The sequence below is a fragment of the Carassius carassius genome, chromosome 18 (assembly GCF_963082965.1).
Source record: "Carassius carassius chromosome 18, fCarCar2.1, whole genome shotgun sequence".
NCBI lineage: Eukaryota > Metazoa > Chordata > Actinopteri > Cypriniformes > Cyprinidae > Carassius > Carassius carassius.
In genome coordinates, this window is record NC_081772.1 from 30,038,669 (window position 1) to 30,054,922 (window position 16,254).

The window sequence follows — 16,254 nt, forward strand, 5'->3', positions numbered from 1 at the left end:
GCTGTCGGTCCCCAGGGCCAGTCCTGAAAAACCCCATTACATAGGATGAGACATGGCAGCCTGATTTCTCCTCAGTGGGACCGCTGTTTTACCCGCTTGCAGGGCTAGCTTGCAATCTCCGCTTGCTGACTGAGCTGGGTTGGTTGCAAGTAGGCCAGGCAGCAGTGTTGGATACAAACTGAGCAGAAATTGGTCTACTCCCGTTGTCGTGGCCGAGTGGTTAAAGCGATGGACTAGAAATCCATTGCGGTCTCCCCGCGCAGGTTCGAATCCTGCCGACTACGCTGTTTGCTGAAGGCCATGAGGCAAAGCATCCATGCATTTTTAACAGTCCTCGCACTTATTTGCGAAATGTCCAGTCCCTCTTCGATGGACAAACACGCCGCTGCTCCTTCTTGTATCCGGGCTCCAAGGGATGTCTTGGGTGAGCCAGTGGCACGCCGTGATTGTATAGTGGTTAGTACTGTGCGTTGTGGCCGCAGCAACCCCGGTTTGAATCCGGGTCACGGCAACCCTTTGCCGTTGAGTATACGGGAAGGTTGAAAATTTTTTACCACCTCATCTTTCTGCGTGATTTTGTTTCTGAAGCTTGGCCTTTGCAGGGCGCCACCAGACAAGGGCGCTTGCTATCTAACATTAGGCGTAGTCGTGGCCGAGAGGTTAAGGCGATGGACTTGAAATCCATTGGGGTCTCCCCACGCAGGTTCGAACTCTGCCGACTACGGGAGGGATTTGCAGTATTGCTTTAGATTTCTGTGACGTAATTGTGCCTTCTATTGTCCTTCGCTCTCTGTGCCATAACTGCTTCTAGCTTTCATCCTCGTGACACCTGCGTCTCTTCTGGGGCTTACGGCCATACCAACCTGAGGGCGCTAGAGAGCTACAGGAAGTGTTGGCTGCAGTTGGGAGAGGAAGGCTCTCCTCCATTTTGATTTTTCTGTCAGTGTTTGTTTTGTGAGTTGTTTTTGGACTTTAGTTTATTTTTTGTGTTTTTTCAGTTTTAAACCACCTAACAGCAGCATCTTGCTGGCTGGAGGGTGGTTAATTTTTTGTTTAATTTTTGTACAATGGACGGATTATTGGCAAACGACACTGGACTGGCTGGAGAGACACGCATGGCAAACGACACTGGAATGGCTGGAGAGACACGTATGGCAAACGAAACTGGACTGGCTGGAGAGACACGTATGGCAAACGACACTGGACTGCTTGGAGAGACACGTATGGCAAATGACCCTGGACTGGCTGGAGAGACATGCATGGCAAATGACCCTGGAGTGGAGTATCGACAACGAGCAGGACACGGTAAAAAACAAGATGCAAGAGATAAATTTGGTGAAAGGAAATACTTAAAGGAGGCAACTGTGATTGTGAATGTCGAGAACGTAAATGAGGTGAGAGCTGTGGATATTATTAAAGCGGTGACGGAAAAATGTGGATATGGTAAAATTTTAGCACTAAGGCCAAGACAAGGAAAGGAATATGAACTGACAATGGAGAAAGAAGAAACATGTGATGAACTGACTGAGGGATTGTTAATTAAAGGAGTTAACTGTGAGATAAAGAAACTGCAAAATAGAGATTATGTTGTTTCCTTCATGAACCTGCCCGTCTACCTTGATGATAAAGACATTTTTAGAAAATTGGAGGGATGGGGAGTTAATCCTATTTCAAAATTAAAAAGAAGATGCTACCCGGGCACTGAAATAGAGGATGGAACAAGGTTTTTAAAAGTGAGATTCCCCAAGGAGGTGGCATCATTGCCCTACAGCACAAAGCTGGAAACAGCAGAAGGGCCGCAGTACTTTAGGGTGATGCACAGCCACCAGGTGAAGACCTGTAAGCTGTGCATGAGCCCGGATCATCTGCTCAAAAAATGCCCTGAATTTAAGTGTCACAAGTGCGAGGAAAGGGGACATTTCGCAAGGGATTGCAATGTGGTCAGATGCCCGGAGTGTCAAAAGATTTTAAACAAGTGTGAGTGTTGGATGGAGGGAGAGGAAGGAGGTCTGGAGCATCGGGTGGACGGACAGGTGCATGAAGGAAACACTGAAGAGGAAGGAGATATTGATGAAGGACAAGGGGATGAAGGATTATCACAAAAGGAAACAGAAGGAGGAACAGGCAACCAAGAGGAAGAAGAAGAAGGAAAAAAGAATGATATGGATGAGGAACAAACAGCAGAACAGAATACCCAATGGACAGAAATGGAAATATCGGACAGTTTTAAAAATCTTTTGGATAATGTGGAGAGGGATGGACAGGGAATGTATGATCAAAACAAAGAAATGGACAGTGAAGAAGAAACAAGGATGGACAACATGGGAAAAGACAGAGGGGAGAGAGGACAAAGTAGAAGAAGAACATTAAAGGTAAAACCAAATGTGGAAAATGCAAGAAAGAAGTTAATGACAAGGGGCCGAGTAAAAAGTGTAAACAGATATGAAGTGTTAAGAGGGCTGGAGGGAGAAGATGGAAAATAATGGTTTTTATGTATTTATTTTTATTTATTTTAATGGTTTTAAGTTGTGTTACTTTTAATGCAAGGGGATTGATGGACATGGGTAAATTTGAAAAGGTGAAAGAAATGTGTAAAGGAGAGGATGTGATTTTATTACAAGAAACTAACTGGAGGGAAGAGTACATGACTGAAATAAGGAAAAGGTGGAGCGGAGAGATTTTATATAACAATGGTGATGGGAGGCTTGGAAGAGGAGTTGCGATTTTAATAAAAGAAAACTGTGGGGTATCATGTAAAACAATATATAATGACGTAGATGGGAAATGTATTGCGGTTGAAATGGAGTATGAGGAGAAAAAAGTTATTGTAGTTAATATTCATGCACCGACTGTAGAGAATGAAAAGAAGGAATATTTTAATGTATTAAGAGATTTTTTTAAAAAGCATAAAGAAGTTATTATGATGGGTGATTTTAATACCGTTTTCAGTAAATTAGAAATGGGTGAGGGAATGGTTTTTAAAAATGATAAAGGAAGAAAAGAACTGAAACTATTAATGGAAGAAAATAATATGATTGATGTATGGAGAGAAAGAAATGAAAAAAAGAAAGAATATTCAAGGAGGCAATTAGTAGGGAATTTTATGTGTAAGACAAGGATTGATTTTATTTTGTGTACAAGGAACATTGAAGGATATATCGGTAACATTAAATATGAAGAATCAAGCTTAAGTGACCATAAACCAATTTTTTTGCAAGTAGACTGGAGTTCAGTGAAAAGAGGGCCGGGTGTATGGGTGTTAAATGTAGAGGTTTTGAAGAATGAGGAGTATGTTTTAAGTATTAAAGAAATTATTGAAAAAGAAAAGGAGAATGAAATGTACAGTGAAGATAAAAGGATATGGTGGGAAAATGTTAAATATTTAGTTAAAAAAATCACAATAAAGTATTGCAAATTAATACAGATATGTAAGAGGAAGAAGGAGAGAGAAATAAGAGAAAAATTGGAAAAGGAATTAAATGAGAATGGGAAAGATATACAAAAAATAAAAGAATTGGAGGGAATATTGAAAGAAATGGAAGAGAAAAAATATGAAGGAGCAAGACTAAGAAGTAAAGCTAAATATACTGTGGAGGGAGAAAAATGTACAAAATTTTTCTTTGATCTAGAAAAAATACGAGGGAAAGCTGGAATGATTAAAGAAATAAGAGGAAAAAATGGTGTAGTGGTGGAAACAAATGAGGAAATATTAAAAGAAGTAAAAGCATATTATGAGAACCTGTTTAGTACTGAGGGGTTGAAGGAAGAAGAGAAATTGGAGTTACTTAAGCAAATAAAAACAACAGTAGAAGAAGTAGACAAAAAAGAGTGTGATGAAGAGATAAAAAGAGCAATAAGTGAATTAAACAAAAATAAAAGTCCAGGTATAGATGGTTTGGGGAGTGAATTTTATATTGTTTTTAAAGATTTTTTAACCAGTATTTTAAAAGAAGTATATGAAGAGATCTTTAAAAAAGAAGAAATGAATCAGAGAATGGGGATGGGATTATTAAAGTTGATATATAAAAGAAAAGGAGATAAAGTAGACTTAAAAAATTATAGACCAATTACAATGTTGAATACAGATCTGAAAATTTTAACAAAAGTTTTAGCCAACAGATTGAAAGAGGTAATGCCAACCATAATTGAAACAAATCAAGTGTATGGAGTTAAAGGGAAAGATATAGCGGACACAACTTTAAGTATAATAGATAGAATAAGATATATGAAAGAAAAAAACAAAAAAGGATATGTTATTAGTTTGGATTTCGAAAAGGCTTTTGATAGAGTGGAGCATGAATATTTATTTGGAATTTTAAGGAGGTACGGGTTTGGGGAAAATTTTATCAAGTGGATTAAAATTTTATATAGGGGAGCAATAACAAGAATACAGTGTAATGGTTTTTTAACTGAATGTTTTAAAATTACTAGATCAATAAGACAAGGATGTCCATTATCAGCGCTTTTATATTCTTTAGTTGCAGAACCATTGGAATTAGCTATTAAAATAGACGAAGACATAAGAGGGATAAACATTGAAGGAAGTGGGGGAAATGAAAAAATATTTCAATATGCAGATGATACGATAATAATAGTTAAAGATATAGAGAGTGTTAATAAAGTAATGGAAGTAGTACAGATGTTTTGTAGGGGATCAGGAGGTAAGATAAATGAAGAAAAAACTATATATATGAGATTTGGAGGAGTGACTGTTTTAACAGAGTATTTTCATTTTAAAGAAACAAAAGAAATAAGGATTTTAGGTGTTCTAATGGGAAAAGAAGAAAGGAATGTAAAAGAAAAAATGTGGGAAGAAATAGTAGGAGGTATTGAAAGAAGGTTAAATTTTTGGAAATTGAGGACATTAAGTTTAAAAGGGAAGGTTTTAATTTTAAATGTGTTAATGGTGTCAAAGTTGTGGTATGTTTTATATGTGACTGCTATGCCAATGTGGGTGGAGACAAGGTTGAAAAAATGTTTTTTAGATTTTTTATGGAATAGTAAACCGTCAAAAATTGCATATAGTACATTAATAGGAGAAATAGGGAAAGGAGGGATGGGATTAATTGATGTTGAACAGAGAAAAAATAGCTTAAGAATTAAAATAGTAAAAAAATATCTAGATGATGGTCACAAAACTGCATGGAAAAAGACAATGGAATATTTTTTAAACAAATGTGGGGATTTTAACATGGGGGATGGGATTTTATGGATGAAAACAAAGAATTGGATGACAGAGTGCTTACCAGAGTTTTATAGGGAAATGTTTAGTGTCTGGGGAAAATTTTTAGATAGACTTGAGTATGATCCACATGGGAGAGAAAACATTTTAAATCAACCTCTGTTTTTAAACCAAAACATTTTAAAACAAGACAAAGGAATTTGTTTAAAGAAATGGATGGAAGTGGGGATAACAAGAGTGAGAGATGTTTTGTATGAATTTAAAGAAGGGTTTTTACCAACACAATTTATTGTAGATGCAATGGAGGAGGCAAAAGAGGATTACAGTGAACAAGTAATAAAAAATAAATATGAAATCATTAAGAATGCAATACCTAAAGAGTGGATAAAAAGAATAGAAAGTATGGAAGGAGAGCCAAAAGAGAAATGTATTCATGTGAAATTAGGGGGAAAACTGTATGATTTTAAGGAATGTACTGTGAAAATGATTTATTGTGCTTTTAGAGATGATGTTTTTAAAGAGCCGATTGCAAATGGTTACTGGGTGCAGAAATTCAAAGATTTAAAAAAAGAGTGTATATGGAGAAACATGACGGGGATATGTGTGGAAACAAAATTGGAATGTTTGGAGTATTTTATAAGGCATAAAGTGGTTTTTACTGATGTTATTTTAAATAAAATAGGAATGGAAGAAAATGCTCTGTGTAAAGTGTGCCAGGAAGAGGAAGAGGGGATTTTACATATGTTTTTACATTGTAGAGAGCTAGAGGACTTTTTAAGGAAATGTAAATGTTTAATTAAAGATGTGACTGGAGTGGGATGAAAATGGAATGGAATGGAACAGAGTTGTGATGTTTGGTTGGGAAAAAAAGTTTCAAAACAAAAGTTTCATTAATCTGTGTGTAATGCTAATGAAAAGTGCAATATGGGACAGAAGAACTGTGGCTAAAAAGGAAAAAATTGTGTTGGATGTTTGGAGGATGTTTAAAAGAAAAACAGAATTATATACTGAAAGACTGTATGTGTACTTTAAAGGTGTAAATATGTTAGACTCTTTTTATGATGTTTTTACCCCAAAAGTTTATTGTGTTTTAAATGATTTAATGTGGAAGCTGCCAGGAAGTGAAGGAGATTTTTAAATTATCTATGTAAAGGAAAGATGTGTAATGTAGGGATGTGTAAAGACAATGTTCTGTATTTTCTGTTGATTGTGTTTAATCTATTGTATTTTATTGATTGAAATTTCTTAATAAAAAAAAAAAAAAAAAAAAAAAAAGTTAAGGTGATGGACTTGAAATCCATTGGGGTCTCCCTGCGCAGGTTCGAACTCTGCCGACTACGGGAGGGATTTGCAGTATTGCTTTAGCTTTCTGTGACGGTAATTGTGCCTTCTATGGTCCTTCGCTCTCTGTGCCATAACTGCTTCTAGCTTTCATCCTCGTGACACCTGCGTCTCTTCTAGGCAGCTTGTTGTAAAACTGCTGCTTTATAAAAGGGGAGAAGCCACTGCTCCATAAGACCCCGGATGGCTCAGTCGGTAGAGCATCAGACTTTTAATCTGAGGGTCCAGGGTTCAAGTCCCTGTTCGGGCGAAGGTCTGTCTGCTTTTGGCGGAGTCACCTTGCTATCACTACGGTCCATCTCTTCTTCTGAATCTGTACTGGAGCGGTGTTCCTTCCTGCTCCAGGGTATCAGTGCACCTCCCTCGTTTGGCACACCTGATTCTGATGGTCAGCTCGTTAGGAAAGCGGGCTCACAGAGTGTGCAGTGCTGTCGGTCCCCAGGCCCAGCACTGAAAACCCCCATTACATAGGATGAGACATGGCAGCCTGATTTCTCCTCAGTGGGACTGAAGTTTTACCCGCTTCCAGTGCTAGCTTACAATCTCGGCTTGCTAGGTTGCAAGTAGGTCAAGCAGCAATGTGACACACAAAAGGGCAGAAGGTAGTCTGCTTAATTCAAGTCCCTGTTTGGGCGAAGGTCAGTCTACTTTTTGGAGGGCTCAGCTTGCTATCAATACGGGTCCATCTCTTCTGCTGACTCTGTATTAGAGCGATGTTCCTTCCTTCTCCCGGGGATCAGTGCATCTCCCTTGTTCGGCACACATGATTCTGATGGTCAGCCCTTTAGGAAAGAGTGCTCACGGAGTGAGTAGAATAAGACAGACTTCCCAATTGTGCAGTGCTGTCAGTGCCCAGTGGGATCGCTGTTTTACCCGCTTGCAGGGCTAGCTTGCAATCTCCGCTTGCTGACTGAGCTGGGTTGGTTGCAAGTAGGTCAGGCAGCAGTGTTGGACACAAACTGAGCAGAAATTGGTTGGCTTGTTCGGCACACCTGATTCTTATGGTCAGCCTTTTTTTTTTTTTGGAGCGTCCATTCAGGTATAAGTTTGAGGGCTCGTGTACGTGGGTTAAGGGGACCTGCGCGCTGACCCCAAAATTTTTTTGCCGGACGCGGTGTCGATGTCTGCCGACTGCGCTGGCCCATGGGAGACCCCTGACCGGTGCGAGAGGATCTGGACCCCCGAGGGTCCTCGCGGAAGCTTACCCAAATTTGAGGCCCCTAAATGCCATTCAGCACTTCTCCACAGGGTGGCGCACGGAGCAGTACACCTCAGGTTTAAAACAGTGGCATTTACCCGAATGGGGATGGACGATTTTTTTGCCCACGAAACCAATATTTGTCCATTTGACCTTTAAAGTTACAGAATGACCACAGAACCGGTGCGGACCCCCGTCGGACCCCCAACCCGGGTCCCACGAACCCATTATTTGTCCATTTGACCATTATATTCACACAATGACTGCGGATCATCTGCGGACCCCTTGCGGACCCCCACCCTGGGTCCCACGAACCTAGTATTTGTCCATTTGACCATTATATTTACACAATGACTGCGGATCATCTGCGGACCACTTGCGGACCCCCACCCTGGGTCCCACAAACCCACTATTTGTCCATTTGACCATTATATTCACACAATGACTGCGGATCATCTGCGGACCACTTGCGGACCCCCACCCTGGGTCCCACGAACCCAATATTTGTCCATTTGACCATTATGTTCACACAATGACTGCGGATCATCTGCGGACCACTTGCGGACCCCCACCCTGGGTCCCAAGAACCCAATATTTGTCCATTTGACCATTATGTTCACACAATGACTGCGGATCATCTGCGGACCACTTGTGGACCCCCACCCTGGGTCCCACGAACCCACTATTTGTCCATTTGACCATTATGTTCACGGAATGACCACAGATCACATGCGGAACATTTGCGGACCCCACCCCCGGGTCCCACGGACCCAATATTTGTCCATTTGACCATTAGCGTTAGAAAAGAGCCTCGTTCGGACATTTTTTTCTGAGACATCCCTGGGGCCCAAAACTTGGAACGGTGGCTCCTGGGGCTTCCCCCAGTAAGCTTATGAAGGCCCGGGGCCCAAGAGCCCTTGCAATCAGTGTCCATGAAACCGCTATGCTGAACACATTCAAATAAATGGCAGGTGGGATTTTTTTAGAAAAGTCCCAGGGGCCCGAAATTCGGAACGGTGGCTCTTTGGGGCCCCTGGATCGTGCAGTCAAAAGCGCGGGGCCCTAGTGCGATGCACTTTTTTCCCTTTAGTCCTACGACTATGTGCTTCGGGGCCCTGGGTGAGGGGCCCCTGAGATGCCAGAATCTAAAATCTGGGGGCCCTACGGCCTATCGTCTCCGAACTGTGGACGTCCCACCTCCCATCAAAACGCGTAATGCTTTTGTGGACGTGGGGTCCCTTCTGTGACCGTTTGACCCCTAGAGAAGGTGGTAGGGCCACCAGACTTCAGTGCCCGGTCGAGGGGATCCCCTCGAGACACATATCCAAAATTCGGCCCGATCGGACCCTTCGGAGTCGTGTCCACGTCGTGTCCACGACCCTCTCGGGATCTCCCGAATTTCAGCCGCGGGGTCCAACGCATCGCGGAGATATTAGCAAAAAAATAGTACCATCCACCCCCCTCGCACCTACTCATCCATGCGGGCCAGGGTGCACCCTCCCCGGCTAGAGAAGGCAGCTCGAAGGGGGTGGAAGTCGGAAGAAAAAATTTTTTATGAGGCCTAGAGAAAACACTTGTACTGTACCCAGGGCACTCAGAGGAATCCATTTTTGTAAGTTTTATCCCATTATACTGTAGAAATATGCATATAAAAAATGTTGGATTTTGGTTAACCAAAATGTCACAGACTTTGCCAAGCTGTAACTCCGCTGTGACCCCGGGGGTCAAGGTTACGGCCCCCCAAAATGTGGGATTTGAACCGGGATAACTCAGGAACCGGACCACCCAGGAACTAGAGGGTGGTCGCATACGGTAGGCCCCTCGACCCTCTAGGGATCCCCTGAATTTCAGCCCCGGGGTCCACCGCTTCGCGGAGATATTTGCAAAAAAATAGTACCATCCACCCCCCTCGCACCTACTCATCCATGCCGGCCAGGGTGCACCCTCCCCGGCTAGAGAAGGCAGCTCAAGGGGGGTGGAAGTCGGAAGAAAATTTTTTTTATGAGGCCGAGAGAAAACAGTTGTACTGTACTCAGGGCACTCAGAGGAGTCAATTTTTGTAAGTTTTAACCCATAATACTGTAGAATTTGCATAAAAATGAGCGTTGAATTTTGGCACACATGTGCACCACATGTGGTGCGTATCTCACTTTTCATTAAATAGCAACTGTATTTAACTTTTTTTATTTCAAATGTGTGTTATTGTTAATGAAAGACCTTTACTGTACTCAGGACACCCAGAGGAATCCATTTTTGTAAGTTTTATCCAATAATAATGTAAAATATGCATAAAAAATTATGTCCACCAGAGCACTACGGAGGTCCCGCTGAATAATTTGTAAATGGACATTTTTTTTTAAAAAAACCTCCCATTTGCCATTTATTCAGCACGCCCTTCCTAATGGTTCCGTGGACGGATCAATTTCAGCGATTTCGTGGTTGAAGTCTCATCTGCTGTACTCTGCAAGCTCCGAGGAACCCATTTTTGTAAGTTTTGTCCCATAATACTGTAGAATTATGCATAGAAAACCACATGTGGTGCATGTCCACCCGCAATTTATTTGAACCCCATTCAAATATATGGCAGGTGGGACTTTTTTAGAAAAGACCCAGGGGCCCGAAATTCGGATCGGTGGGTCCAGGGGCCGCCCCGATTGAGCTGCCGAAAGAGCGGGGCCCTAAGGCGAGGGGATAATTCGGAGCCTCCTGCACAAAATCTCTCCCTCAGCCCTCTCTGACTCTTACATGATCAGAGCCTTTTGAGAGATTTCAGGGTGCCGGATGGGAATTATTTTTTCAAGGTCCTACAGCTTCGTGCTTTGGGGACATGGGAGAGGGGCCTCTGAGATGCAAGAATCTCGAATCTCGGGGCCCTACGACCCATCGTCTCCGAAGGGCGGATGTCCCATCTCCAATGTAAACGCGTACCGGTTTGGTGGACAAGCGCTCCCTTTTTTGACCCTTTGACCCCTAAATAAGGTCGTAGGGTCACCAGACTTCTATGCCCGGTCGAGGTGGCCCCCATGAGACACATATCCAAAATTCGGCCCGATCGGACCCCGGCGAGCCGTGTCCACGAAACCGCTAGGCCGAACACATTCAAGTAAATGGCAGGAGGGATTTTTTAGAAACGTCCTAGGGGCCCAAAATTTGGATCGGTTGCTCCTGAGGGCCCCTAGAACGTGCTGTCAAAAGCGTGAGGACCTAGCGCGATGCCCTTTTTTTCCATGGGTCCTACGACTACGTGTTTCGGAGCCCTTGTTGAGGGGCCCCTGAGAAGCCAGAATCTCAAATCTGGGGGCCCTACAACCTATCGTCTCCGAACTGTGGACGTCCCACCTCCCATCAAAACGCGTACCGCTTTTGTGGACGTGGGGTCCCTTCTGTGACCGTTTGATCCCTAAAGAAGGTCGTAGGGCCACCAGACTTCTGTGCCTGGTCGAGGGGATGCCCTCGAGACACATATCCAAAATTCGGCCCGATCGGACCCTTGGGAGTCGTGTCCACGAATCCGCTAGGCCGAAAGCATGGGAATAAATGGCAGGTGTGATTTTTTTAGAAACGTCCCAGGGGTCCCAAATTTCACAGCGGGGTCCGTGGGGCCCCCCCAGTGACCTCACCGAGACCGCGGGCCGATCGGAGCGACTTGGGTCGGCGACCCCGAAATGGCCAGAGGGGGCGCCGGTCAGCGCCCGCTGGGCGGGGACGCCCACCCCCCACCTCTGGGACCCTTTTGGGAACGTTCCGTAAAAATAGTGGAAAAGTGGACAAATAGTGGTTCCGTGGGACCGGGGGTCCGGGTCGGGGGTCCTCGCGGCTGGAGGGTCCGATCCGCGATGATAATGGTTAAATGGACAAATAATGGGTTCGTGGTCACAGGGGTCTGCACAGCGGACCCATATGGCGGGTGGACAAAACGCAGCTTGCTGGAATGCGAAGCCCACCCTAGAACAGCCCGGCCATTCGTTTAATGGGAGAAATGCCAAATAATAGGGTCCTGGGAGCGAATACCCCCAATGGCCAGCAGAACGATGGCAAAAGGACCTTTATAGGGTTCGTGGTCACGGGGGTCCGCTAAGCGGGCCCATATAGCGGGTGGACAAAACGCGGCCCGCTGGGATGCGAAGCCCACCCTAGAACTGCCCCGGCCATTCGTTTAATAGGAGAAAGGCCAAATAATAGGGTCCTGGGAGCGAATACCCCCAACGGCCAGCAGAACGATGGCAAAAGGACCTTTATAGGGTTCGTGGGAGGTGGGGGTGGGGGTGGGGGGGCTCTCCCGGTGGTCAACATCACCCCCTAGAGGTGTCAATACTTGGTTTACTGCGGATTCCCTACTGAAAAGGTGGGTAAGCCGACTCGTCCCGTTGGCCAGTTTTCTAAAGAAGAAAATGGATCCAAATTGACAGTACAATCCCTTCGAACCATTATGCGGTATATGGCAATTTAAATGAATGGGTTTTTTTCCACGAACCCATTATGTGTACTACCTAACATTAGGCGTAGTCGTGGCCGAGAGGTTAAGGCGATGGACTTGAAATCCATTGGGGTCTCCCTGCGCAGGTTTGAACTCTGGGTTAATGGTAGAACAGGAAGGGAGAATAAAAGGAATAGGCATAGAGGGAGGAGAGAATAAAATATTTCAATACGCTGATGATACTACGCTATTGCTGCAAGATCTGTTGAGTGTAAGGGAAGCAATGAAAATAGTACAAACATTTTGCAGGGGATCAGGGGCTAAAGTGAACGAGGATAAAACAGTATGCATGAGATTCGGGGGAAGTGAGGTTTTAACGGCGCACTTTAATTTTAAGGAAATGAATGAAATAAATTTTTTCGGTGTTTTAATGGGGAGGGATGAAACCAAAGCAGAAGGAATTATGTGGGATGAGATGTTAGGAGGGATCGAGAGAAGGTTGAATTTTTGGAGATTAATGTCCTTAACTTTGAAAGGGAGGGTTTTAATTTTGAATGTTTTAATGGTTTCTAAGTTATGGCATATTTTATATGTGGCTTCAATGCCGTTGTGGACAGAAAAAAGGCTGAAAAAATGTTTTTTAGATTTTTTATGGGAAGGAAAGCCACCGAGAATTGCATATAACACTTTAATAGGAGCAGTGGGGAAGGGGGGGCTAGGGCTAATGGACGTGGAGCAAAGAAAGAACAGTTTAAGGGTGAAAATCATAAGCAAATATCTAGACGAAGAAAATAAAGCAGCATGGAAAAGAACAATGGGGCATTTTTTAAACAAGTGTAGTCATTTTAATCTGGGGGACAACATTTTATGGATGAAAACAACAAATTGGATGACGGAGGGGCTGCCAGAATTTTATAAAGAACTGATGAGAGCATGGGGAAAATTTTTAGATAATGTGCATTTTAAGCCACAAGGTAGAGAGAACATTTTAAATCAGCCTTTATTCTTAAACAACTGCATTTTAAATCAAGGGAAGCAGGTTTTTTTTAAGAAATGGTGGGATGTTGGAATCATGAAAGTCAGAGATGTTTTATATGAATTCAAAGAGGGGTTTTTACCAGTGCAATACATTGTGGATGTGATGGAGGATGCAAAGGAGGATTATAGCAGACAAGAGATTACAAACAAATATGATTTAATTAAGAATGCTATACCTAAAGAATGGATAAAGAGAATTGAAAATATGGAAGAAGAAAATCAAGGAAAAGATGTGTATGTAAATATGGGGGGAAAATTGTGTGCTTTTAAAGAATGTACTGTGAAAATGTTTTATTGTTTTTTTAGAGATGTGGTTTTCAAGAAACCTGTTGTAAATGAATTCTGGCTATGGATGTTCAATGATGTAACAGAAGAGAAAATATGGGGGAATATAAATGGGAAAATTGTACAGACTAAACTGGAGAATATGGAATATTTTATCAGGAACAAAGCAGTGTTCACAGATGTGATTTTAAGCAAAATTGGGATGGAGGAAAGTGCAATATGTAAAGTATGCCAAGATGCAGATGAAGGGTTTTTACACTTGTTTTTATATTGTGATAAGCTGAAAGATTTTAATGAGAGATGTAAAAGCATGTTTTTAATTTTGAGAGGAGAGGGAAATGGAAACTTTGAGTGGGAAAAGGTGTTAATGTTGGGCATTAATGAGAAATATAAACATGAGAAGCTGATTAATTTACTTGTGATGCTGATGAAAAGTGTGATATGGGAAAGAAGAGTGGTGGTGAAAAAGGACAATGCTTTAATTGATGTATGGAATGTGTTTAGGAGAAAAGTTGAAAAATATGTTGGATGTCTTTTTATTATTTTAAATTGGAGGAAACGATTGATGTTTTTTATAATATTTTTACTCAGGAGGTATTAATGGTCTTCAAAGAGCTGGGAATTGAATTTTCATTTTTAAAAGATTAAACTATTTAATGACTTCTTTCTTTAAATTGTAAGTAAGATGTCTGTCAATTCAAGATTTTAGGAATTTTTTATGTCAAAGAAAGAATCTTATGTACTTTTGTATGTGAATAATTGATATGTATGTTTGAATTGATTAATTTCTTCAATAAAAAAAAAAAAAAAAAAAAAAAGGTTAAGGCGATTGACTTGAAATCCATTGGGGTCTCCCTGCGCAGGTTCGAACTCTGTCGACTACGGGAGGGATTTGCAGTATTGCTTTAGCTTTCTGTGACGGTAATTGTGCCTTCTATGGTCCTTCGCTCTCTGTGCCATAACTGCTTCTAGCTTTCATCCTTGTGACACCTGCATCTCTTCTGGGCAGCTTGTTGTAAAACTGCTGCTTTATAAAAGGTGAGAAGCCAGTGTTCCACAAGAGCTTGGATAGCTCAGTCGGTAGAGAATCAGACTTTTAATTTGAGGGTCCAGGGTTCAAGTCCCTGTTAGGGTGAAGGTCTGTCTGCTTTTGCCGGAGTCACCTTGCTATCACTACGGTCCATCTCTTCTTCTGAATCTGTACTGGAGCGGTGTTCCTTCCTGCTCCAGGGTATCAGTGCACCTCCCTTGTTTGGCACACCTGATTCTGATGGTCAGCTCGTTAGGAAAGCGCGCTCACAGAGTGAGTAGAATAAGACAGACCTCCGAATTGTTCAGTGATGTCGGTCCCCAGGCCCAGCACTGAAAAACCACATTATATAGGATGAGACATGGCAGCCTGATTTCTCCTCAGTGGGACTGCTGTTTTACCCGCTTCCAGGGCTAGCTTACAATCTCGGCTTGCTAGGTTGCAAGTAGGTCAGGCAGCAATGTGACACACAACAGGGCAGAAGGTGGTCTGCTTAATTCAAGTCCCTGTTTGGGCGAAGGTCAGTCTACTTTTTGGAGGCCTCAGCTTGCTATCACTACGGGTCCATCTCTTCTGCTGACTCAGTATTAGAGCGATGTTCCTTCCTTCTCCAGGGGGTCAGTACATCTCCCTTGTTCGGCACACATGATTCTGATGGTCAGCCCTTTAGGAAAGAGTGCTCACGGAGTGAGTAGAATAAGACAGACCTCCCATTTGTGCAGTGCTGTCGGTTCCCAGGGCCAGTACTGAAAAACCCCATTACATAGGATGAGACATGGCAGCCTGATTTCTCCTCAGTGGGACTGCTGTTTTAGCCGCTTCCAGGGGTAGCTTACAATCTCGGCTTGCTAGGTTGCAAGTAGGTCAGGCAGCAGTGTTACACACAACATGGCAGAAGGTGGTCTGCTTAATTCAAGTCCCTGTTTGGGCGTAGGTCAGTCTTCTTTTTGTAGGCCTCAGCTTGCTATCACTACGGTCCATCTCTTCTGCTGACTCTGTACTAGAGCGATGTTCCTTTCTGCTCCCGGGGATCAGTGCATCTCCCTTGTTCGGCAAACCTGATTCTGATGGTCAGCCCTTTAGGAAAGAGTGCTCACAGAGTGAGTAGAATAAGACAGACTTCCCAATTGTGCAGTGCTGTCGGTCCCCAGGGCCAGTACTGAAAAACCTCATTACATAGGATGAGACATGGCAGCCTGATTTCTCCTCAGTGGGACTGTGTTTTACCCGCTTGCAGGGCTAGCTTGCAATCTCCGCTTGCTGACTGAGCTGGGTTGGTTGCAAGTAGGTCAGGCAACAGTGTTGGACACAAACTGAGCAGTAATTGGTCTACAGTCGTGGCCGAGTGGTTAAGGTGATGGACTTGAAATCCATTGGGGTCTCCCCGCACAGGTTCAAATCCTGCTGACTACGCTGTTTGCTGAAGGCCATGAGGCAAAGCATCCATGCATTTTTCACGGTCCTCGCACTTATTTGCAAAATGTCCAGTCCCTCTTCGGTGGACAAACACGCCACTGCTGCTTCTTCTATCCGGGCTCCAGGGGTTGTCTTGGGTGAGCCAGTGGCACGCTGTGATCGTATAGTGGTTAGTACTCTGCGTTGTGGCCACAGCAACCCCGGTTCGAATCCGGGTCACGGCAACCCTCTGCCGTTGAGTATACGGGAAGGTTGAACATTTTTTACCACCTCATCGTTCTGCGTGATTTTGTTTCTGAAGCTTGGCCTGTGCAGGGCGCCATCAGACAAGGGGGCTTGCTTTCTAA

General features: G+C 43.3%; 2 non-coding genes across 2 annotated transcripts; both read left to right on the top strand.

Annotated features, from left to right (window-relative positions):
- Nucleotides 1–642: 642 nt before the first annotated feature.
- On the top strand, nt 643–724 carry trnas-uga (transfer RNA serine (anticodon UGA)). Its single transcript has one exon. It is a non-coding gene; the product is annotated as a tRNA-Ser (tRNA).
- A 5,976-nt stretch (nt 725–6,700) lies between these two features.
- trnak-uuu (transfer RNA lysine (anticodon UUU)) lies at nt 6,701–6,773 on the top strand. The gene has a single exon. It is a non-coding gene; the product is annotated as a tRNA-Lys (tRNA).
- Nucleotides 6,774–16,254: the final 9,481 nt, after the last annotated feature.